Raw genomic sequence first — 25,000 nt, forward strand, 5'->3', positions numbered from 1 at the left:
TCTGTATATAAAGTAGAGAGACAATAAGTCATGATGAATGCACATGTACCATTAAAGTGATCAGGGGGCGGCTTCACACACAACTGATGGCGCAGCCAAGCTCCCTTTCAGCACCTGACTTGTGATGTATTGTCTCGGGCCGCACTGCAAGCCAACACTTATTTTGTAGACTGCAGAACATGAACTTCAGGGGAACAGAAAAGAAAGAAATTCAATAGCAACCATCAAACTCAGGTAAGTGAAGTATATTCGTAACTAGACTAACTCTGCTGCCCCCAGAATACCTCTTTAGGGCAGGGTCACACACACACAGCGCATCCACAGCGTCAAATATGCTGCAGATGTGCCGTGTGTGACCCTACCCTTAAACACATGGAGGAATTGAAAAACCAAGTATATGGGCGGGTTGTATACATGTATACATGCACATCAGAAGTCACTAAGCCATAAAATGGACCCGTGCAGAACCATCCATCCTCCATCCCTCCGGCTTTCATATTTAGTCGGTAAGCAGCCATTTCATCAAGTCTTTAATGAATACCTTCCCTCAATCTGAGAACGCACGTTCCTCTCACCGAATAACACAGGACCTTCCCCCTTTTGGAATAAATCCAAATCTCACACAACCAGCAAGTACTTTGCAAGCCTGAGGTTAAAACATCTCAGGATCACAGAAGAGGTTGCTGATCCTGAAAAGCGCCTGCAGGAATAAACACGCGCACTTCAACCGCGGCGGATAGTAATTTCATTTCGATTTTATTAGAAATGCATTTCCATATTTCTTAAAAAGTACAAAGAATGGCGCTGGATTCCATTGTATCATGCTCCTCGATGAATTTCCCAACAAAAGAAATTACCGTCTATTCTAATCATCGTGCGCTCGGCGCGCTGCAAACATGGTGTCATTACTTATGCACGAGCCCACCTGCAATCTTCCTTTGTGTCCCCGCACTCTCAGCGCATTCGCATTCATACTGCATGAGCCCAGACTGAAATTTCAGTCATAATCAACCCAAAACGGCCGAGAGATCCTAGATAGTGCAAACGTGCAAATAAACACCGCGGAACATCTGACACCGAAATGGAAAGAATGATGGATTAAGGAGGAAATTAACTTCAAAAGATAAATACCAAGGGGCCGAAAAAGAGAGAGGACGGAAAATAACGTTGACAAATCACCATGTGAAAAATCACTTTTCTTATTGAATTCTGGGTGAGGGGTTTAGCGGCACTTTTTATGACGAGTGATATATTGGCTTAAAGGGGTACTCCACTCTTAGACATCTTATCCCCTATCCAAAGGATAGAGCATAAGATGTCTGATCGCGGGGGTCCCGCCGCTGGGGACCCCCGCAATATAGCATGCGGCACCCACCTGTTTCTTGTCCGGAAGCGCTGGAGGGTCTGGGTCGCGACCACAGGAACGGAAGTCTGTGACGTCACGACTCCGCCCCGTGTTACGTCACGCCCCGTCCCTTCAATGCAAGTCTATGGGAGGGGGCGTGATGGCCATCACGCCCCCTCCCATAGACTTGCATTGAGGGGATGGGGTGTGACGTCACACGGGGGCGGAGTGATGATGTCACGAACGGCCGTCACGCCCCCTCCCATAGACTTGCATTGAGGGGACGGGGTGTGACATCACACAGGGGCGGAGTGATGATGTCACGAACGGCTGTCACGCCCCCTCCCATAGACTTGCATTGAGGGGACGGGGCATGACGTCACACGGGGGCAGAGTCGTGACTTCACGGACTTCCATTCAGGTGGTCGGGACCCAGACCCTCCAGCGCTTCCGGAGCAGAAACAGGTGGGTGCCGCATGCTATATTGCGGGGGTCCCCAGCGGCATTTGCAGTCTTGCTCTGCTCACTGTTTTGCTGCCAGGACACAGTTCTCTGCAACCCCTCCACTCTCATGTACTCAGCTTTGCCCAATGCTTTTCCCTTTTCCACCCCCTTAGGCCAGTGGTGTCTAAATTGTTGACCTCCATCTGTTGCAAAACTACAACTCTCAGCATGTCCAGACAGTCGTTTGCTGTCTGGGCATGCTGGGAGTTATAGTTTTGCAACAGCTGGAGGAATAGTGGAAGGGGGGGGGGGGTTCGACAGTGAGCACAGGGATCGGGAAAAGCTGGGTACATGAGAGTGGAGGGGTTGTAGAGAACTGTGTCCAGGCAGCAAAATAGTGAGCAGAGCGACTGCAACCCCCCACATATCAGCCACATATCCAACCAAAGTGGAGCCACATATCCCCCCATACAAAGTGCAGTCACATATCCCCCCATACAAAGTGCAGCCACGTATCCCGCCATACAAAGTGCAGCCACATATCCCCCCATACAAAGTGCAGCCACATATCCCCCCATGCAAAGTGCAGCCACACATCCCTCCATACAAAGTGCAGCCACACATCCCCCCATACAAAGTGCAGCCACATATCCTCCCATACAAAGTGCAGCCACATATCCTCCCATACAAAGTGCAGCCACATATCCCCCCATGCAAAGTGCAGCCACATATCCCCCCATACAAAGTGCAGCCACATATCCTCCCATACAAAGTGCAGCCACATATCCTCTCCATACAAAGTGCAGCCACATATCCCCCCATACAAAGTGCAGCCACATATCCTCTCCATACAAAGTGCAGCCACATATCCCCCAAAAGTGCAGCCACATATCCCCCCAAAGTGCAGCCACATATCCCCTCCATACAAAGTGCAGCCACATATCCCCCCAAAGTGCAGCCACATATCCCCCCAAAGTGCAGCCACATATCCCCCCAAAGTGCAGCCACATATCCCCCCAAAGTGCAGCCACATATCCCCCCAAAGTGCAGCCACATATCCCCCCAAAGTGCAGCCACATATCCCCCCAAAGTGCAGCCACATATCCCCCCAAAGTGCAGCCACATATCCCCCCAAAGTGCAGCCACATATCCCCCCAAAGTGCAGCCACATATTCCCCCAAAGTGCAGCCACATATCCCCCCAAAGTGCAACCACATATCCCCCCAAAGTGCAACCACATATCCCCCCAAAGTGCAACCACATATCCCCCCATACAAAGTGCAACCACATATCCCCCATACAAAGTGCAGCCACATATCCCCTCCATACAAAGTGCAGCCACATATCCCCTCCATACAAAGTGCAGCCACATATCCCCTCCATACAAAGTGCAGCCACATATCCCCTCCATACAAAGTGCAGCCACATATCCCCTCCATACAAAGTGCAGCCACATATCCCCCCCTTACAAAGTGCAGCCACATATCCCCCCCATACAAAGTGCAGCCACATATCCCCCCCATACAAAGTACAGCCACATATCCTCCCATACAAAGTGCAGCCACATACCCCCCCATACAAAGTGCAGCCACATATCCCCCCATACAAAGTGCAGCCACATATCCCCCCCATACAAAGTGCAGCCACATATCCTCCCATACAAAGTGCAGCCACATATCCCCCCCATGCAAAGTGCAGCCACATATCCCCCATACAAAGTGCAGCCACATATCCCCCCCAAAGGGCAGCCACATATCCCCCCATGCAAAGTGCAGCCACATATCCCCCCATACAAAGTGCAGCCACATATCCCCCCATACAAAGTGCAGCCACATATCCCCCCATACAAAGTGCAGCCACATATCCCCCCATACAAAGTGCAGCCACATATCCCCCCATACAAAGTGCAGTGGTAGACTTTATATAACAATATTATTTGTCCTCTTTTTGAGTAATATCTTGACATATATGACATTATTAAGCTTATGTTACAGTCTAGTAATATTGTTTTTACCAGTTACAGATCATCATCCCATCACTTGGCCTTGATCCTTTTCCTAATGTGTCTGTGCTGCATCAATGGAGCCGCAGCGGCTGAAGGCGCGTTATAACCGCGTCATTGTATCTACTACTGGAGCCAAGGTCAGAACTCCTCATGTATAGACCTCCTGACACCCCGCACTGAAATTATGGGCCCAAAATTCATGGCTGTGGCCCTCGGAGTCTTCTCTGACATTCAGGCAGCATTGACCTTGGTTTTTTTGTAAACTAATTTTCTAAAGGTCTCCGGTAATGGAAGCGAATGAAGAGAAGAGGGATTTATTGTATTTGGTGATAAACTAGAAATAGACATTTTATGTAACAGCAGAGCGGGGGTGGGGGATGGGGGGACAGGGGGCCGTGAGCAGAAATCAACTATTAATTGTTATCAACTAAAGCGAGAACATAAGAGGTCACGACACATCCGGCGCCAAAAAAATATCATGTACAAACTCAAGGACAAATGTATCTGAACAAATACCAAAGGAATCTAAATCTAAGAAATAGTGATGTCGGCTGTGAGGACCCAGGACAATAGGACGGTGGATTTAAAGGGTAACTACGTATCCTGCCGCCGCAGCAGCATCATCACCATAAGGTAACTACAATACTACTGCGGCGGCAGGATACACGTTAATACTTCAGGCACAACTGTAGCTCTAATTCCTCTACAGAATCTTTGGATGACCCAAGTCAATGGGACGTAGAACGCTCACATTAGCAGGGGTAGTAGTGCGCCAGAGTTTGAACTTGTATGTTACCGCCACAGCAATAAAGTTAGTCTGTGAAGTGGTATTCCCATCTCAAACATTTTGGTTCTATCCAGAGGACATGATATCAATGTATGACCCAGATGTCCAGCTGCAGCTCTCAATTTGTAGCAAAACTACAATTCCCAGCATGCCTGGAGTTGGCTGTGTAGCGGTGAAGTTGCGGTTTTGCAAAAGCTGAAGGGCCACAGGTTGGACACATTCTCTAGGTAATTCGCCCCAGGTCCCAAGCAGACTGGCTTTGGATACCAGAGAGCATGCTGGGAGTTGTAATTTTGTAAAGCACAGCCACATATGCCCCCCCATTTACAGTGCAGCCACGTATCCTCCAATACAAAGAGCAGCCACATATCCTCCAATATAAAGTGCAGCCACATATCCTCCAATATAAAGTGCAACCACATATCCCCCCCATACAAAGTGCAGCCACATATCCCCCATTATAAAGTGCAGCCACATACCCCCCCCCATACAAAGTGCAGCCACATATCCCCCCATACAAAGTGCAACCACATATCCCCTCCATACAAAGTGCAGCCACATATCCCCCAATATAAAGTGCCGCCACATATCCCCCAATATAAAGGGCCTCCAAATATCCTCCAATATAAGGTGCAGCCACATATCCTCCAATATAAAGCGCAGCCACATATCCTCCAATATAAAGCGCAGCCACATATCCTCCAATATAAAGCGCAGCCACATATCCTCCAATATAAAGCGCAGCCACATATCCTCCAATATAAAGCGCAGCCACATATCCTCCAATATAAAGTGCAGCCATATATCCCCCCCCCCCATATAGAGCGGTCTGTGTGATCACCAGTAGAGAGGAGGGTGTGATCACCAGTAGAGAGGAGGGTGTGATCACCAGTAGAGAGGATGGTGTGATCACCAGTAGAGAGGAGGGTGTGCTCACCAGTAGAGAGGAGGGTGTGCTCACCAGTAGAGAGGAGCGTGTGATCACCAGTAGAGAGGAGCGTGTGATCACCAGTAGAGAGGAGGGTGTGATCACCAGTAGAGAGGACGGTGTGATCACCGGTAGAGAGGAGGGTGTGATCACCGGTAGAGAGGAGGGTGTGATCACCGGTAGAGAGGAGCGTGTGATCACCAGTAGAGAGGAGCGTGTGATCACCAGTAGAGGGGAGCGTGTGATCACCAGTAGAGAGGAGCGTGTGATCACCGGTAGAGAGGACGGTGTGATCACCGGTAGAGGAGGGTGTGATCACCAGTAGAGAGGACGGTGTGATCACCGGTAGAGAGGATGGTGTGATCACCGGTAGAGAGGAGCGTGTGATCACCGGTAGAGAGGAGCGTGTGATCACCAGTAGAGAGGAGCGTGTGATCACCAGTAGAGAGGAGCGTGTGATCACCAGTAGAGAGGATGATGCGATCACCAGTAGAGGATGGTGTGATCACCGGTAGAGAGGAGCGTGTGATCACCGGTAGAGAGGAGCGTGTGATCACCGGTAGAGAGGAGCGTGTGATCACCGGTAGAGAGGAGCGTGTGATCACCAGTAGAGAGGAGCGTGTGATCACCAGTAGAGAGGAGCGTGTGATCACCAGTAGAGAGGAGCGTGTGATCACCAGTAGAGAGGAGGGTGTGATCACCAGTAGAGAGGATGATGTGATCACCAGTAGAGAGGATGATGTGATCACCAGTAGAGAGGATGATGTGATCACCAGTAGAGAGGATGATGTGATCACCAGTAGAGAGGATGATGTGATCACCAGTAGAGAGGAGGGTGTGATCACCAGTAGAGAGGAGCGTGTGATCACCAGTAGAGAGGAGCGTGTGATCACCAGTAGAGAGGAGCGTGTGCTCACCAGTAGAGAGGAGCGTGTGCTCACCAGTAGAGAGTATGATGCGATCACCAGTAGAGGAGGGTGTGATCACCAGTAGAAAGGATGGTGTGATCACCAGTAGAAAGGATGGTGTGATCACCAGTAGAGAGGATGGTGTGATCACCAGTAGAGAGGATGATGTGATCACCAGTAGAGAGGATGATGTGATCACCAGTAGAGAGGAAGGTGTGCTCACCGGTAGAGAGGAGGGTGTGATCACCAGTAGAGAGGATGATGTGATCACCAGTAGAGAGGATGATGTGATCACCAGTAGAGAGGAAGGTGTGCTCACCGCTAGAGAGGAGGGTGTGATCACCAGTAGAGAGGATGGTGTGATCACCAGTAGAGGAGGAGGGTGTGATCGCCAGTAGAGAGGATGATGTGATCACCAGTAGAGAGGATGGTGTGATCACCAGTAGAGAGGATGGTGTGATCACCAGTAGAGAGGATGGTGTGATCACCAGTAGAGAGGAGGGTGTGATCACCAGTAGAGAGGATGGTGTGATCACCGGTAGAGAGGATGGTGTGATCACCGGTAGAGAGGAGCGTGTGATCACCAGTAGAGAGGAGCGTGTGATCACCAGTAGAGAGGAGCGTGTGATCACCAGTAGAGAGGAGCGTGTGATCACCAGTAGAGAGGAGCGTGTGATCACCAGTAGAGAGGAGCGTGTGATCACCAGTAGAGAGGAGCGTGTGATCACCAGTAGAGAGGATGATGCGATCACCAGTAGAGGATGATGCGATCACCAGTAGAGGAGGGTGTGATCACCAGTAGAAAGGATGGTGTGATCACCAGTAGAGAGGATGGTGTGATCACCAGTAGAGAGGATGATGTGATCACCAGTAGAGAGGAAGGTGTGATCACCAGTAGAGAGGATGGTGTGATCACCAGTAGAGGAGGAGGGTGTGATCACCAGTAGAGAGGATGATGTGATCACCAGTAGAGAGGATGATGTGATCACCAGTAGAGAGGATGATGTGATCACCAGTAGAGAGGAGGGTGTGATCACCAGTAGAGAGGAGGGTGTGACCACCAGTAGAGAGGAGGGTGTGATCACCAGTAGAGAGGAAGGTGTGATCACCAGTAGAGAGGAAGGTGTGATCACCAGTAGAGGAGGAGGGTGTGATCACCAGTAGAGAGGAGGGTGTGATCACCAGTAGAGAGGATGGTGTGATTACCAGTAGAGAGGAGGGTGTGATCACCAGTAGAGAGGAGGGTGTGATCACCAGTAGAGAGGAAGGTGTGATCACCAGTAGAGGAGGAGGGTGTGATCACCAGTAGAGAGGAGCGTGTGCTCACCAGTAGAGAGGAGCGTGTGATCACCAGTAGAGGAGGAGGGTGTGATCACCAGTAGAGAGGAGGGTGTGATCACCAGTAGAGAGGATGATGTGATCACCAGTAGAGAGGAGGGTGTGATCACCAGTAGAGAGGAGGGTGTGATCACCAGTAGAGGAGGAGGGTGTGATCACCAGTAGAGAGGAGGGTGTGATCACCAGTAGAGGAGGAGGGTGTGATCACCAGTAGAGAGGAGGATGTGATCACCAGTAGAGAGGAGGGTGTGATCACCAGTAGAGAGGATGATGTGATTACCAGTAGAGAGGATGATGTGATTACCAGTAGAGAGGAGGGTGCGATCACCAGTAGAGAGGAGGGTGTGATCACCAGTAGAGAGGATGATGTGATCACCAGTAGAGAGGATTATTTGATCCATCAACAAGCACGATAAGCACCCACAGTGTCCTTGTTCATCATCCAGATTCAGGTGGCCCCTTTATTATGCCCCTCGTCTGTTTATTATGCTCCCACCCATCTCTTTGTTACCTCCCCCCGTCTCCTCCTTAAATCCACCCTATGTCTCTTCCTTAAACCCCCCCCCCCCCCCTGTCTTTTCAATAAACCCTCTGTCTGATTACAAACTCCGTCTCTGCCAATGATCTGCGGAGTTATCACAGAGGACAGTCAGTCACCCACAGTGGTGATACGAGGGACAGTCAGTCACCCACAGCTCAGCGATATGTGCAGGACCATAGGGGTCCACTCTCATGGCTTCCAGCTGGATAATGCTCGCTCACACACAGGGAGGGTTTCCCAGGAATGTCTCCACTGGATTGTAACTCTTCCCTGTCTACCCGATCACCAGAATATTCTTTTCTTTTCCTTCACAGTACACATCACAACAATGATGATGATCATCGCTCCCTGCTTCCAGCTTGTGGTCCAAAGAGTCGGTGTGCAGCGCGAATATTTCATATATGCGAATATGCAAATATTTGGGAATATCGGCACTTCCAGAGGACACTGATCCCTCCCTTCTTTTAGGTGAAAGATATAAAGTAAAGTGAATTTCATTACTAATTTTCGCATGGGAAAACAAAGGGAACAAATATAGCAAATATGCAAGTTTTGTCCATATATTTGCCAAATATTGCGGCCCCTGCCGCTCATCACTAGTCACCAGCAAGGCTCTCATAATGGCATCAGGCGGTTGTCTTCCCTATTGGACCAGCTTGTCCCTCCTGCAGCTTCTCTTGCCACCAGTTTCCAACTTTTGGGAAGCGAGATTTGGGTTCTTAAAGGGGTACTCCGCCACTAGACCTCTTATGCCCTACCTAAAGGACCCCAGCGATCTCCGTTCAGCACTTGCCGTTCTAAACAATATGTTGAAAATGCTTGGTTGCCGCAGCTGGGGGTCGCGACATCAACCCACACCCCCTCCATTTAGGTCTATGGGATGGGGCGTTACGGCAATCACGTCCTCTTCCATAGACATAAATGGAGGGGGCGTGGCATCACAAAGGGATGTGACGAAACATCACAACCCCCCGCCGCCGTCCAGTGCTCTAAACATACTATTTAGAACAGCGGGTGCTTCACAGAGATTGAGGGGGTCCCAGCAGCGGGACCCCCGCGATCAGACATTTTATTCCCTATTTTTTAGATAGGGGATAAGATGTCTAGGAGTGGAGTACCCCTTTAATAAGGAAAGCTTCACTTTATGAGAACTTTTCCTCTCTTGAACATAGAATTCTGGTTATTATATTTTATCCGTTACTTTATTATTAAAGGAGAAGAACACCACCGGGGAATCAAAGCAGAACATTGTGGTTTTGGCTCCTCGGCAGACGCGTAGACTACGGGCGGACTCCATCCACAGTCACTAACTCGAGACATTCTGATAATTAAAATACACTTAATAGCAGAATTGTCATTTTTTCCCCCCAATGGCTGGAAGGCTTATTCCTGTATAAACGAAAATGATGTAGAATCCCAGAGAGCGAAGAGACGACTCCGCAACTTAATGTAACTTCTGTCCACTTCAGAACAAATCAACTTTATTCTTGTATAATTATGCGTTTCCGTCTAATAGATATTTTGTGTTTTACAATATTTTTCCGAGTCAGTGGTGAGAAAAATATACATAATGGAGACATTTATCTCCCAATCTCTCCCGGAAAGTATACACCTCCTCCCCCGCTCCCTCTAAACCAATTTAGGAGACTTGTTTAAAAAGATTTTTTTTTTCGTCTTCTTCTGTGAAGACGATTGTTGTTTTCTTTTATAGTCAGAATTTATTGTAGTAATAATCCTCTATATCCTGCTTCACTTTATATCACAATACAGGCTGCATTCTAAAACTTACTAACTTATCCAATATACTTTTGGGTCAAAATTATTTGTGCAAAACTATGTCCAATCAAAAATAATTGTAGACATATAAAAAATATGTCCATAAGGATTCATTTAATTGGGATTTTCATGAAACATATTTTTTTTATTGAAGAAGGTTGCCGAGGTAAAGCAATACAAATCTCAATTTTAAGTATAATAAAGTCAGAGATAATACAGGGGGAAAAAATACAGAAAAAATAACAACAAAAGAAACAGAAAGTGTAAAACATTTGCATATTGTTCCAAGATTCCCAATTCAGTAAGGTATGTAACTTATGCTTATGGTTACGATACAAATTATAGTTCTAACTACAAAACAAACAACAAATATAATTTATAAAGTAGAACGCGCTCGGCCTAATATAGGATGTTATGTTTTGCTTAATAGTTAATGTTTAATACATGACTGTTACTTTGTTGTATTATTTTAACTCATCATTCTGCATACGATTAATTTTCACTATACAACACTAACTGGGATTGTCATATGAGTGTGACAAACTATTTACTGCATATTTTTTTACAGATAGAAACGTGAAACAAGTGTATATGTATTCACCCCCTTAAAGGGGTACTTCACTGCCCCAGTGCCGGAACATTTTGTTCCGAATGTTGGGTGCGGGCTATGGGGGGTCATGACGTCATGTACACGCCCCCTTAGGGATGTCACACCATGCCCCCTCAATGCAAGTCTATGGGAAGGGGCGTGGCAGCTGCCACGCCCCCTCCCATAGACTTGCATTGAGGGGACGTGGCATGGCGTTACTAGGGGTGTGTGGCCGTGATGTCACGACCCCTGTAGCCCGCACCCAGCGTTCAGAACAAAATGTTTGTTCGCTGGGGCAGTGGAGTACCCCTTTAAAAGGGGTTATCCAGGAATAAAAAAACAGAGATAAGTTCTTTCAAAAACCGCTCCCAGTCTGTCTCCAGGTTGGGTGTGGTTCTGCAGCTCAGTTTTATTGAAGTGAATGAAACCAAGTTGTAATACCGCAGCCAACCTGGGGACAGACCGGGAGCGCTTTTTTTTTATAAAAAGAAATTAGCTCTGTTTGCTTTTCATGAATAACCTTTAACCCCTTAAGGACTCAGCCCATTTTCACCTTAAGGACGCAGCTAATTTTAGTTTTTGCATCTTTACCTATAGACCCATATAAGGGTTTGTTTTTTGCGTCACCAATTGTACTTTGTAATGACATCACTTATTTTATAATATCTGCGGCAAAATAAAAATTAAATATTTTGTGGGGTGAAATAAAAAACAGAAAACAAAAATGCCATTTTGTTATTTGGGGCATCCGGTACTACGCAGTGCACTTTTTGGTAAAAATGATACATTATCTTTATTCTGTAGATCTATACGTTTACGGTTATCCAATTTATATGGGTTTTATTTTATATTAATACTTAAAAAATGTAATAACTAATTATTTAAAAAGCTTAAAAAATTATAAACTACATGCACAAAAATTTGTACGTTTAAAATTTTCCGCATATGGGGATCTATGAGGGCACATTTTTCGCGCTGTTGTCTCTTGTTTTTATCGGTACCATTTTTGTTTTGATGGGACTTTTTGATCACTATTTATTAATATTTTTGTGGTATATGAAGTGACCAAAAATGCACAATTTTGGACTTACATATTTTTTTTTACGTGTACGCCATCGACCGTGCGGTTTAGCGCACCTTATATTTTAATAGTTCGGACATTTACGCATGCGGTGAAAAAATGGGAAAGGGGGGGGGGGTGATTTAAAACTTAATAGGGAAGGAGTTAATGCACTTTTATTAACTTTTTTTATTTTTATCTTTTTAGCCCCCACAGAACATTATGAAATGTAATCTTCTGATTGCATACCCTGATCAATGCTACGCTATGGAATTGCATTGATCAGTGTTCTCGGCACTCTGATGCTCTAGCCTGCTGAGCAGCCTTGAAGCAGCATATCGCCGATTGGATGACCAGGAGGCAGGTGAGGACCCTCGTCGTCTGGTACGCTGATCGGGACATTGCGATTTTGTCGCGATAGTCCCGATCAGCTCCGCTGAGCTGCCGAGACGGTTTTAGTTTTGTTTAGACGTCGCAATCAACTTTAATCACGGCATCTAAGGGGTTAATGCCAGGCATCAGCCCGATCGGCAGTGCCCAGCATTAGCCGTGGGTCCTTGCTGCCAGTAGAAACTGGGACCCATGGGGGTTAACATGTTCTTTGCTGGTGAAAACGGTATAAACCCCATTAACGGGATCAGGGCATACCTGTACGCCCTGCATCCTTAACAGGCTAAAGGGGTACTCCGCCCCTAGACATCTTATCCCTATTCAAAGGATAAGGGATAAGATGTTTGATCGCAGGGGTCCAGCCTCTCATCCTGTGCAGACCAGACTCTGGTAAATGTCTTTTTGCCGTCATTGCAGCCGGAGCCGATTACTCCACATTTCACAGATATAGATGTTAAAGTTCTGGCAATAATGTTTTTTGATCACCGCGACGATTATGGTTTCAATAGTTCTTTAATTAAAAAGACAGCGGCCATTGTGTACCGGCTCCTGCTGGCATTTTATTTATGTTCCGCTGATTAGTTCTGAATTGGACGGCGATTAAGCCGACAGCTGCTATTGTGCGTCCTCTGAAAGAGCAGCAACCACCGCTTACCGGCTTCAGGACGCCGCACATTAGCCGGATGTGTAGACCACTTTGTCTTGTCTTTGCCTTTTACTAATATATTTAGGAACCCCAGGATTTTTCTCCATCCCATGCGCACTCACCATCACTAGTCCTGCACCATCATCTGTTCTATTCCAGCACAGCTGCATCTATGCGGTTCTTTACTGTAATCATGTTGGTCATGTGATCACCAGTCTGACTCATAGAAAATGAGTGTTTAATGTATCAGATAATTCCTGTCAGCTTACAGACCCATCCCCTCCAGCTCTATCTGTACACTGCTGCTATCTCTATGGGATCAGGATATATAGTAGTTATACACCTCTTCTCCAGCACAATCTTTATACTGCTGCTGCTATCTCTATCGGATCAGGATATATAGTAGTTATACACCTCCCCTCCACATCTCTCTGTATACTGCTACGATCTATATGGGATTGGGATATTTATTAGTTATACACCTCCGCTCCAGCTCTATCTCTATGGGATCAAGATATATAGCAGTTATACATCTCTTCTCCAGCTCTATCTCTATGGGATCAGGAAATATAGCAATTGTACACCTCCTCCCCCAGCTCTATCTGTATACTGCTGCTATCTCTATGGGATCAGGATATATAGTAATTATACACCTCCCCTCCAGCTATATTTGTATAGTGCTGCTATCTTTACGGGATCAGGATATAAAATAGTTATACACCTCCCTCTCCCCCCCCCCCCCCAGCTCTATCTGTATACTTCTGCTGCTTTATCTATGGGATCAAGCTATATAGCAGTTATATACACCTCTTCTCCAGCTCTCCCTCTATGGGGTCAGGAAATATAGCAATTATACACCTCCCCTACAGCTCTATCTGTATACTGCTGCTAATTATGGGATCAGGATATAAAGTAGTTATATACCTCCTTTCCAGCTCTGTATACTGCAGCTGTCTCTATGAGATCAGGATATATAGTAGTTATACACCTCCCCTCAAGCTCTATCTGTATACTGCTGCTATACCTATCGGATCAGGATATATAGTAGTTATACACCTCCCCTAGGACTGTGTTCATGCATTTTATTCCTTTTCTTCATTTTTTTGCAGTGATTTTTCCCAGAAACACTGTAAAAATGTTGCTATTTTACTGCATTTGTCCAATTCATGGTGAAACGTGTCGGTTGACTGATAAAAATGGAATCTGTCAACAAAACTGAAAGAGTTCTAACGTTTAGGAAACATCTCATTTGTGATTATAGGTCAAATCGCTTTCTCGTCATGACAAAACGTCTCTTGAAGACTTTAAATAAGAAAACGCATCAATCCTGCATGTAATGTGAACTGACCCCAACCCACTCGTGAGTAATCGGTTCAATTCCAGCAGCAGCCTAATAAGATGACCAAACGAGGCTACACCCCATATCATTGTATTAGGATTCTTCATTTCTGAGGGCGACCGTGTTCCCTTCCTGTACATTTCTGTAAGGATGGATTAAAGGGGTATTATGGCCTTAGACCACTTATCCCCTACGATTTCTGTGCAGCACCCACCGTTCAGTGTTGGGCGCTGCTCCAGAGACGAGAAGTAATGTCATGCCATGCCCCCTCGTGACTTCACGCCACACCCTTCCATTCATGTCTATGGGAGGGGGCGTGACGGCCGTCACGCCCCTCCCATAGACATGAATGAAGGGGGTGTGGCGTGACATCACGAGGGTCCGTGGATTTCTGAGACTGGAGTAGCACCTGGGTGCTGCACAGAGATCGCGGGGGTCCCAGCAGCGGGACCCCCGTGATCATACATCTTATCCGTTAGCTTTTGGATAGGGGATAAGATGTCTAAGGCCGGAATACCCCTTTAATTACATGACAAGCTCTAGAACACAATACGGAATCTCATAGGATGGCGAGCAGAGATCTTTTAGATGCGGGAAGAAATTAATTCCCCAAATAAGGGGATGTTCTCACTTTCTTTAGCGGAAATTTCACTTATGGGTTTGCTGCCGACCCATCAAAGTCGAATAGAAGCAACATAATCCGCAAGGAGTAAACGCCACTCATTATGTAAACACGCCATAGGTGACAATTAGACGTTAATTTCTAATTATTATGAATAAAAATAATGGGGGAGATTTATCAGAACCTGTGGACAGGCAACTTTGCCCAGTTACCCATAGCAACCAATCAGATCGCTTCTTTCATTTTTCACAGGCCTTGTTAAGAATGAAAGAAGCAATCTGATTGGTTGCTATGGGCAACGTTGCCTGTCCACAGGTTCTGATAAATCTCCCCCTATTTGCCTAAATATTTCTCTAAATAAAGTCCTCACTGACCAATATAGAGAAAAAAAAAACATGACCTAACCGAAATCCCGGACAGATAGAACTAAAACTAGAAAAATACATAAAAATAAAAAACATAAAAATAATGATCAATGACTTCTATGCATGATATATGGTGGACTGTAAATCTGTCACACAATGTGGAAGGCCAAATAGGCAGCTGCCTAGAGCGCCACAAGGAAGTTAGACAGCTAGCATCCGAAACAGTGTGTCACCTCAATAGTAAGGGGATTACATGAGGAGGAGGTTTGTTACAGTGTATCACCCTAGTAGTAAGGAGATTACATGAGGAGGAGGTTTGTTACAGTGTGTCACCTCAATAGTAAGGGGATTACATGAGGAGGAGGTTTGTTACAGTGTGTCACCCCAGAAGTAAGGAGATTACATGTGGAGGAGGTTTGTTACAGTGTGTCACTCCAGTAGTAAGGAGATTACATGAGGAGAAGGTTTGTTACAGTGTGTCACCGCATTAGTAAGGAGATTACATGAGGAGGAGATTTGTTACAGTGTGTCACCGCATTAGTAAGGAGATAACATGAGGAGGAGGTTTGTTACAGTGTGTCACCCCAGTAGTAAGGAGATTACATGAGGAGGTGGCTTGTTACAGTGTGTCACCCCAGTAGTAAGGAGATTACATGAGGAGGAGGTTTGTTACAATGTATCACCCCAGTAGTAAGGAGATTACATGAGGAGGAGGTTTGTTACAATGTATCACCCCAGTAGTAAGGTGATTACATGAGGAGGAGGTTTGTTACAGTGTGTCACCCCAGTAGTAAGAAGATTACATGAGGAGGGGGTTTTTTACAGTGTGTCACCCCAGTAGTAAGGAGATTACATGAGGAGGAGGTTTGTTACAGTCCTGGTGGTCTGGATAAGGGAGATGGTCTCCTCAAAGAGATTGTGAACTTTGTGCAGACATTATCCCATATTTCTCTTCTAGAACAATTTTTTTCACTTTTACACTAAACATTTTGTTTTCCATCCTGTATTTCTCGCCCGGTTACATCGTATCGCATAAAACCGCCGCCACCACTTGACAACAGCGACTGCGATTCTGTTATTCAACACTGGAATTCACTTATATAAAACCTACGTGACAAAGTTACATTGTATCAACGTTTTATTTTATAGGACAAACATGCTGAAAGGAAAATGCTTTTCATTATTTCTAAGTTGTCCTTGAACATTGGACTTTCCAAATCAACCTTCATTCTAATTCACAATAACCTGTTGCTAAGTAACTAAACCCATTTTTCTGCTGGATTTTAGTCAATATAAATATGAGCTAACAGGGTGAAAAAAAAAGAAAATACAAAAAGTATAAACTAACTAGGAAAAAGAAAGCTTATAAAATGTAACTTTTATTTGATGTGAATTAACAGTAAAATATGAATACAAATTCACCAAACTGCACAATAATAAATCAGATATACAGCGATATAATAATAATAATGATAATATATTTATCTACCTAACCGCAAGACATCAGGAACATTAAAAGACTCCAAACCAGTCCAGAAGTCAGTAACATAAAAAAATAAAAAATAAAAAACAAAAAAGCAACAATGATATTGGCTTTATAGGGGTATAAACATAGATATCTTATCCCCGGGCCGAGCTGCTGTTCCAGTCTCCAAAACATCTGTGTGGACTGGAGATGTGAGGTCCCATCATGCCCCCTCCCATAGACTTGTGTTGAGGGGACGGGGCGTGACATCACACGGGGGCGGAGTCGTGACGTCACGGACTTCCGTTCCCGTGGTCGCGACCCAGACCCTCCAGCGCTTCCAGACAAGAAACCGGTGGGTGCCGCATGCTATATTGCGGGGGTGCCCAGCGGTGGGACCCCCGCGATCAGACATCTTATCCCCTATCCTTTGGATAGGGGATAAGATGTCTAGGGGTGGAGTACCCCTTTAATAACCCTAAACTTGTACCTACAGTGGGGCAAAAAAGTATTTAGTCAACCAATTGTACAAGTTCTCCCCCTTATAAAGATGAGGCTGTAATTCCCATCGTAGGTTATAACCTCAACTTTGAGAGACAGAATGAGAAAAAAATCCATAAAATCACATTGTCTGATTATTAAAGAATTTATTTGCAAATTATGGTGGAAAATAAGTATTTGGTCACTTTCAAGCAAGATTTCTGCCTCTCACAGACCTGTAACTTCTTCTATAAGAGTCTTCTCTGTCCTCCACTCGTTACATGTATTAATGGCTCCTGTATGAACTTGTTATCAGTATAAAAGACACCTGTCCACGACCTCAAACAGTCACACTACAAACTCCACTATGGCCAAGACCAAAGAGCTGGCAAAGGACACCAGAAACAAAATTGTAGGCCTGCACCAGGCTGGGAAGACTGAATCTGTATTAGGCAAGCAGCTTGGTGTGAAGAAATCAACTGTTGGAGCAATTATTAGAAAATGGAAGACATACAAGACCGCTGATAATCTCCATCGATCTGGGGCTCCATGCAAGATCTCACCCCGTGGTGTCAAAATGATTACAACCACCAGGACTCAAATTATGCAGTGCCAGATGTGTCCCCCTGCTTAAGCCAGTACATGTCCGGGCCCGTCTGAAGTTTGTTAGAGAGTATCTGGATGATCCAGAAGAGGATTGGGAGAATGTCATATGGTCAGATGAAACCAAAGTAGAACTTTTTGGTAAAAACTCAACTTGTCTTGTTTGGAGGAAAAAGAATGCTGAGTTGCATCCATTGAACACCATACCTACTGTGAAGCATGGGGGTGGAAACATCATGATTTGGGGCTGTATTTATGCTAAAGGGACCAGGACGACTGATCCGTGTAAATGAAAGAATGAATGGGGCCATGTATCGTGAGATTTTGAGTGAAAACCTCCTTCCATCAGTACGGGCATTGAAGATGAAACATAGCTGGGTCTTTCAGCATCACAATGATCCCAAACACATCACCCGGGCAACGAAGGAGTGGTTTTCGTAAGAAGCATTTCAAGGTTCTGGAGTGGCCTAGCCAGTCTCTAGATCTAAACTCCATAGAAAACCTTTGGAGTGAGTTTAAAGTCCGTGTTGCCCAGTGACAGCCCCAAAACATCACTGCTCTAGAGGAGATCTGCATGGAGGAATGGGCCAAAATACCATCAACAGTGTGTGAAAACCTTGTGAAGACAGAAAACATGTGACCTCTGTCATTGCCAACTAAGGGGATATAACAAATTATTGAGATGAACTTTTCTTATTGACCAAATACTTTTTTCCACCATAAATTAGCAAATAAATTCTTTAATAATCAGACAATGTGATTTTATGGATTTTTTCTCATTCTGTCTCTCATAGTTGAGGTTATAACCTATGATGATAATTACAGCCTCTCATCTTTATAAGCGGGAGAACTTGACCAATTGGTGGCTGACTAAATACCTTTTTGCCCCACTGTATATCTTGGCCCAATCTCACAGCAGAGGTTTTGCCCCATTCTCACACCTTGTGTTACCCCTAGTAATTCCCTCGCTTGCACTAAACTGTGTGTAAATCCATCAAGGGAACGATGCTGCATCAACATTCATCTACATGCATGAACCTCAACGTGTTTCTCACTCTAAAGGTCCTGGGTTTCCTCAGAAAGTTATTATAGGAGTCATAGATGGAAACATACATAGGATCTAGGACATCTAATAATGACGCCCAATTCTGGTTGGTATGGAGACCTGGCGTCTCAAATAAAGAATACATGTACTCATCTACTGGACACCCCTACATACTTTTTCAGCAGCTCTGGGAGTTACGCAAACAGTGTAGCTTGAGGGGCTACGCCATTTGCGTTACTGCTATTAAAGTCAATGGGAGTTACTAAAGGAGCAACTGTACTAGTGAGTGTAAGCAGTGGTGCACAGAGCATAGCCATTTACCTCTGGGCCATTGTATGAGAGCAAGGACTCTCGTGAGTGACAGGCAGATGATCGGCCCAGTGAATGTCGTGAAAAGCATTGGTCATCACCGCTAACCTCTGGGTGACCCAACACATTCTCTATGGACTGAGCAGAGAGGCTTCAGTCAACATATGCAGGGACTCCTTTCCTGCTTCTGAAATGGTTTGGCTGAAGTGTATCCCTCCACAAAAATAAATAAATAAAATAAAAATTTGGAAATTTTTAGAAAATATAGAACAAATCTGATTAATTCCCAAATTATTTTGCTCATCTTTAATTCCCCTATACACACATTACATTATCTCTTCTTAGCTCTATAGAACGGCACAGCCCAGAGATGCAGAAGGGGAAAAGTTAGGTGCAGAGGATTTCCCTGAAGGGCAGAGTTTGTACGTATTTGACAACCATTGATATGCATTATGAATATGCTGCTCGTTGGTAAATATTAATATGGGCCCTTTATTATGGGATCTGATTTAGCCCCCAGGGCAGAAAAGTCTTTATGTTTTGCCTTATTTTCCATGAGCCATCAGTCCGTTCCCCTCCAATTATTTGCCATGATCTGAGGGAGAAGAGGTCTCTTACCAATAGATAAAAAAGAGGAGACCAACGAGGATGGAGCCTCTTTCTCCAAGTGCCCCATAGCTGCCACATGGTCTCCACTAGTAGGTTCCCATTGACTTGCAATACATATGACTTGTGCCATTTAATCTTCACTGTAATAACTGTAAATGTTGGAGGATTCTATGTTGTTGGGAACACTTCCATTAGGCCATGTGGCTTGGAATCCCTGTGGTAGACTATACTGCGCTGTATCAGTGCCAAAACCTCAGTGAGGAGACATTAGAGCCGACAATGACCGTCAGGTTTCCCTGCTGTATTTTTGTGGATCTGGGTTGCTGAGTTCTGAGCTCTGTGTATCTGAGGCCCCTGCATGGTCACTATTGTCTCTTCCCCCCCCCCCCCCCCCACTCAAAAAAAAAAAAAAAAAAAAAAAAAGAGGTGAAATGGATAAATCCCATTGAATTACATTAAGATTGATCATAGCTTGGACCACCACAGTGCGGACCCATCACAGTGCAGGATTCACAAGTCTCAGCTGCAGATAATTTAATATATATATATATATATATATATATATATATATATATATATATATATATATAATACATACATATTATATATATATATATATATATATATATATATATATATATATATATATATATAAAAATACATGTTGGATTAGGGATGACAAATTTTAGGGACGTGACCATAATCCACGGGCAACGTATGTGACCATAATCCACGGGCAGCGTATGTGACCATAATCCACGGGCAGCGTATGTGACCATAATCCACGGGCAGCGTATGTGACCATAATCTACGGGCAGCGTATGTGACCATAATCTACGGGCAGCGTATGTGACCATAATCCACGGGCAGCGTATGTGACCATAATCCACGGGCAGCGTATGTGACCATAATCCACGGGCAGCGTATGTGACCATAATCCACGGGCAGCGTATGTGACCATAATCCACGGGCAACATATGTGACCATAATCCACGGGCAACGTATGTGACCATAATCCACGGGCAGCGTATGTGACCATAATCCACGGGCAGCGTATGTGACCATAATCCACGGGCAGCGTATGTGACCATAATCCACGGGCAGCGTATGTGACCATAATCCACGGGCAGCGTATGTGACCATAATCCACGGGCAGCGTATGTGACCATAATCCACGGGCAGCGTATGTGACCATAATCCACGGGCAGCGTATGTGACCATAATCTACGGGCAGCGTATGTGACCATAATCTACGGGCAGCGTATGTGACCATAATCTACGGGCAGCGTATGTGACCATAATCTACGGGCAGCGTATGTGACCATAATCTACGGGCAGCGTATGTGACCATAATCTACGGGCAGCGTATGTGACCATAATCTACGGGCAGCGTATGTGACCATAATCTACGGGCAGCGTATGTGACCATAATCTACGGGCAGCGTATGTGACCATAATCTACGGGCAGCGTATGTGACCATAATCTACGGGCAGCGTATGCGACCATAATCTACGGGCAGCGTATGTGACCATAATCTACGGGCAGCGTATGTGACCATAATCTACGGGCAGCGTATGCGACCATAATCTACGGGCAGCGTATGTGACCATAATCTACGGGCAGCGTATGTGACCATAATCTACAGGCAGCGTATGTGACCATAATCTACAGGCAGCGTATGTGACCATAATCTACAGGCAGCGTATGTGACCATAATCTACAGGCAGCGTATGTGACCATAATCTACAGGCAGCGTATGTGACCATAATCTACAGGCAGCGTATGTGACCATAATCTACAGGCAGCGTATGTGACCATAATCTACAGGCAGCGTATGTGACCATAATCTACAGGCAGCGTATGTGACCATAATCTACAGGCAGCGTATGTGACCATAATCTACAGGCAGCGTATGTGACCATAATCTACAGGCAGCGTATGTGACCATAATCTACAGGCAGCGTATGTGACCATAATCTACAGGCAGCGTATGTGACCATAATCTACAGGCAGCGTATGTGACCATAATCTACAGGCAGCGTATGTGACCATAATCTACAGGCAGCGTATGTGACCATAATCTACAGGCAGCGTATGTGACCATAATCTACAGGCAGCGTATGTGACCACAATCTACAGGCAGCATATGTGACGAATACAGGAAAAATTACAAAAATACAGGAAATATAAATATAAACATCACAAATAGAGAGGGAATACAGGAAATATATAAGTATACAAATGTAATACAGGAAATATATAAATATACAGAAGGGATACCGGAGATTTTTTTGTACTTCTTGTAGCCTTCATTGGAGGACACACAGTGGCTCTTGCCACTGGGAGGCACTGACACTAGGAAAAAAAAAATTCAGCTCCTCCCTGGTAGGATATACCCGCCCACTGGAAGTGAGGTAATCAGTTTTGTCACAAAATAGTTGGAGAAGCCAACCAAGAGACAAGTCCGAAGAACCCTAGAAAGGAATCCTGGAGAACCGGAAGAACCCTCAAGAACCGGAAAAGGCTATCCAGACACGAATTAAGACATGGGTGGGTGCTGTGTCCCCCAATGAAGGCTACGAGAAAGAGATTTTATGGCGAGTACAAAAAAAATATCCTTTTCTCGGTCGCTCTTCATTGGTGGACACAGAGACCATGAGATGTACCAAAGCAGTCCCTGGGGTGGGAAGAACACCACCAGAGGAAGGGAGTCAGTCCGGAAACTGAACCCCTGCCGGCCGTAAAACCCACAGACGAGACCCTGGGCTAAAAGGCAACCGAGGCCTGGAACTGAGCATCCGGCAGTGCTGAGCATCCATCAAAAGGGGGGGGGGGGGGGTGCGATTGGTTAATGCTACCTTGCATTTAACACCAGATCTATGTGACATAACCTTAGTTGCGTTGAGGGCGTATCGACTATATTCTTGTCAGCCATTCTATCGATTGTGTTGAATGACATTTGAGCATCCTCATTACTTTTAGTACTACTGAATTATCGACATGATCATAATGCTACAGTTCCCTACTGACTTTCTGTATGTATTGTATTGAAAAATTTTTTTTTTCAATAAACACTTAGTGTTCAAAAAAAAAAAAAGGGGGAGGGGGGCAGATAATGCAGGCACGGAGCCATCCTGGCCGATGAATAAGGCAACAGAGCAGGTGCCTGAGCCACCCCATACAGGAACCCAGGAAGGCATTTGCGGGGGGGGGGCCTGCAGAACTTCTGCCAAGGTGTGGGAAGTGTATGGTAGGTGACCCGACGTAGTAGTAAACCAAGCAGACCACCGCCTGGTTGACTGGTATAGGGTTCCTGAACACACAGTCACTTCTGCGAACCCTCCCAAAAGTGGGGTACTGGAGTGCGGCCGATCTGATGGGCGATTATCAAGCAGAAGAAAGTCTGATTGGCATCAGTCCCATGTACCTGCCGGGGACCCTCTTTCAGATTTCTCCCATCAGCAGTACTGGAAACCCCAGCCATGTACGCAGCAGCCCAGAGATGGGAGGCCGACTGCGTCGGAAATCGTGCAGACAACAGTCTGGCTGAATGAGTACACCTCCAGGTGCTGGCGAAAAAAGAACAACAGTCATATCACCGATCACTGTGCCCCCTTGGTCGCAGGTGGGAGGACAGGGAGGCCTAGGAGCCATGGATAGAATCCCCGCCACCCTGGGAGATCGGGGGAGGCTGAGGAGCCATGGATGGTATCCCCGTTGCCTGTATAGGGTCCATAGGACACGTCAGGGCACTTCTTCAGACACCGCGCACTGGTAGTGGGGTATCGGAACTCCAGCCGCAGAGACACCAGGCATGTGAGAAATGACAGGTGGCGGAGAAACCATGCAGACCACTGTCTGGCTTACTGCTATGGGTCCATAGTATGCAACAGGTCACTCTGTCGGACACCTCGCACTGGCCGAGGGGTACTGGAATGTCAACCGCGGATGCGACAGATATGAGATCGGTGACCTGTGGAGGAGGGAATCCTAGTGTATGCACATGCCAAGAACCCTCCCCTGATGAATGACCGTCGGAGGAAGAACCCCGAAAAGGCCCTAGGCATCTGCCGGAATGCAAAAGCCCTGTAAGGGTACCGAAGCAGAGCCGTGCGCCAATCGGTAGGGCCTAGGACCGGCCGTGGGCACAGTAAACATGGCATGGTATGCAGCTTAAGGGGAAACCAGACACTGAATGTAACCCCGGTATCTCCAGGGACCGCGTAACGGCCCGCTACCGCGGTTCGCATATGCTCCCTCACAGAGTGAGAACTCTGCAGAATTAGGTATTGCAGAGGCATAGGCCAAAAAAAATCTGGAAAAAAGGCGGACCCCATACACAGTCCCAGAAAAGGACCCAGCAGATAATCTGATAAAAACAGATATTATTGGCAAAAAACTAATAGCTATGAGCTGCCACAAAGGGAGCCACAAAAAACACAATACCATAAACAGCCGCTAGAGCAGGGCGCCCCACAAATTCCTGGCAATAGCCCCCGAGCCCAAGCCTGGAAGGCTACGGGGGAAGGAGAGGGGCGCAAAATTGCACCGATCCTTGCCCAACAGGATGGGAGAAGAGAGGAACTGCAGGAGTCCTGTGAGACACCCTGGGAAAAGGGCCCACCCTCCAGGAAAGCGATGCTCCTCACTGCTGGAGCTGAGGGGGGGGGGAGGGGGGGTCGCAGCTGCAGAAAGGATCCGCAGGCTGCAACAAATGCCTAAGCAGTAAATTGTGCGCCCCGGCAAGTCGCCGGACAACTGCACTAAGCCAGCAGCTGTGTACAGACAGCGGTGACTGTGAGCGCAGGGAGCCGCAAACTAAACAGGAGCGGTGATGCAGCATGCTGTAGGGGTGCTTCCCGCTCCGAAGCCAGGGGGTGACAGCAGTGCCCAGCTTGACAGGCTTCCGCTGAGGGGGAGGAGAAATGGCCCTGAACCAGGGAGTCAGAGGAGAGAGACAGCCTCCGACATCCCTGGTAGCGTGAACAACTACTGCAGCGCCCTAAGCCTGGAGGACCCGCTGCAGGAGGAGGGGCGGAGCTAAGCTCCATACATGAGAGGCACAGAAAGGCACAGGGCTTTTCCTGTAGACAGCGGCGATAGAGGGGGGGGGGGAGGGGAGTCCTCCCTCAGTCTCCAGATTCCCAAGAACGTGGAGAAGGGGGGCAGAGCTACCTGCAGCCATTAGGGATCCTGCTGGAGGAGATCCGACCAGCTGAAGTAAAGAAAGTACTGGGAGCCTCTGTAAAAGCCGGCAGCTGCCCTGAGACAGAAATGGCTGCCGTAACTGTGAGTCCACCTTAGATGGGGGAGGGGATGATATACTCACCCACGGTCTTCATATACTCACCCAGAAGGCTTCAACCAGCTTATGGCCTTGCTGCATCATACCATGCTAAGAGAGG

At 46.3% G+C, this 25,000-nt stretch overlaps 1 protein-coding gene and 1 long non-coding RNA gene across 3 annotated transcripts in view; one reads left to right on the plus strand and one right to left on the minus strand.

Moving 5' to 3' along the window:
* DPYD (dihydropyrimidine dehydrogenase) overlaps positions 1–25,000 on the minus strand; it is a 1,322,423-nt gene that overhangs the window by 1,222,889 nt on the left and 74,534 nt on the right. Inside the window, exon 1 of one of the 2 annotated variants that reach the window (XM_056528555.1) lies at positions 3,804–3,953. The exons of the other annotated variant lie outside the window; for it this stretch is intronic. The gene's annotated coding sequence lies outside the window, so the exon portion shown is untranslated. Of the gene's footprint in view, positions 1–3,803; positions 3,954–25,000 lie in introns of those variants that run through there. 2 annotated transcript variants of the gene reach the window in all.
* On the plus strand, positions 103–10,298 carry LOC130277798 (uncharacterized). Its single transcript, XR_008845569.1, has 3 exons — positions 103–234; positions 8,611–8,764; positions 9,511–10,298. It is a non-coding gene; the product is annotated as an uncharacterized LOC130277798 (long non-coding RNA).

The sequence above is a fragment of the Hyla sarda genome, chromosome 6, assembly GCF_029499605.1.
Source record: "Hyla sarda isolate aHylSar1 chromosome 6, aHylSar1.hap1, whole genome shotgun sequence".
Classification (NCBI taxonomy): domain Eukaryota; kingdom Metazoa; phylum Chordata; class Amphibia; order Anura; family Hylidae; genus Hyla; species Hyla sarda.